General features: G+C 41.3%; 1 non-coding gene across 1 annotated transcript; it reads right to left on the bottom strand.

Moving 5' to 3' along the window:
• Positions 1-556: 556 nt before the first annotated feature.
• Positions 557-663, bottom strand: LOC127113912 (small nucleolar RNA R71). The gene has a single exon (XR_007799898.1). It is a non-coding gene; the product is annotated as a small nucleolar RNA R71 (small nucleolar RNA).
• Positions 664-1,391: the final 728 nt, after the last annotated feature.

Raw genomic sequence — 1,391 nt, 5'->3', positions numbered from 1 at the left:
TGTCGGGGACCAACTTCGTCAAATTCCGTACCCTGTTGTTACATCTTCTAGACTAAGGAATTATTAGCCGGTAAATGGAAGGACCCGTAGTACCGGAAATTTAGTAGATCCTTTAGCGGAACCCGAACGTTACACTCGTACACGCCTCTTACTCGTCCGAATTAAGAAAGCTATGACCGAGAATCGTGACCGGAGACCTCTTAAAGAATTTGCCCAACCCTCTGACGAGGAACCTAGTTCTAGTATAGTAAACCCCCTCATTCCTGCCAACAATTTCGAACTAAAACCATCTTTACTGCAATTAGTGCAACAGAACCAATTCGCGAGTCTCGCTACTGAGAACCCAAATCAACATTTAAAAGTCTTTGTCCAACTGGCCGACACCTTTAAATCCAACGGTGTTTCACCTGATGCAATTCGTTTAAGATTATTTCCTTTCTCCCTCAGGGATAGAGCACGTTCGTGGTTAGATTCACTTCCAACTGACTCAATAACTACCTGGGAAGACCTTAGGAGAGTATTCCTTGCTAGATATTTTCCCCCTAGTAAGACTGTTGTTCTTCGAAACCAAATAACTAGATTTACTCAAAACCAAGGAGAAACATTTTTTAAAGCTTGGGAGAGATACAAAGAGCTGTTAAGAGTCTGTCCACACCCTGGCCTAGAACAATGGCTGATCGTTCATACATTCTACAATGGACTCCATTATAACACAAAGATGAGCATCGCCGTTGCCGCTGGTGGTGCGTTGATGAACAAACCTTACCCTGAAGCTTGTGACCTAATTGAGGATATGGCCCAAAACCATTACCAATGGGGAACTGAACGAGAATCAATAGAGAAAAAGGATACTCAAGGTGGAATACATGAGATAAGTTCTATGGACATGATGCAAGCAAAAATGGATGCTTTAGCTCTTAAGGTCGGACATATTTCTACAAACTCTAACACCACAGTGGTAGTCCACACAGAGTGTGAACTTTGTGGATCTAAAGGACACGAATCGGTAGAATGTAACCTTTTGAACGACCTGAACACCGACCAAGTGAATTACGCCCAAGGTAAACCATTTTCAAACACTTACAACCCTGGATGGAAGAATCACCCAAATTTTTTCTATAAAAACCAGAACCCTATCCAAAACTATGCACCTCAAAGACCACAAGGTTTTCAAGCCTAAAAACCAAATCAACCTATACAAGTTGTGCCCCAGAAGCCTAACCTTGAGAAGATCATGGAGAACTTTATATCAAGGCAGACTCAGCAAAATAAAGAATTCCTAAACCGGAACATTCATGTAAACAAACTGATAATACAATTAGGGACTAAGGTTGATCAGATAATTACTCATAATAAGATGCTTGAAACCCATATCTCACAGGTAGCACAAA

This window comes from Lathyrus oleraceus, unplaced genomic scaffold (assembly GCF_024323335.1).
Source record: "Lathyrus oleraceus cultivar Zhongwan6 unplaced genomic scaffold, CAAS_Psat_ZW6_1.0 chrUn0357, whole genome shotgun sequence".
Lineage (NCBI taxonomy): Eukaryota > Viridiplantae > Streptophyta > Magnoliopsida > Fabales > Fabaceae > Lathyrus > Lathyrus oleraceus.
This window is presented reverse-complemented; position numbering and strand designations above follow the sequence as displayed.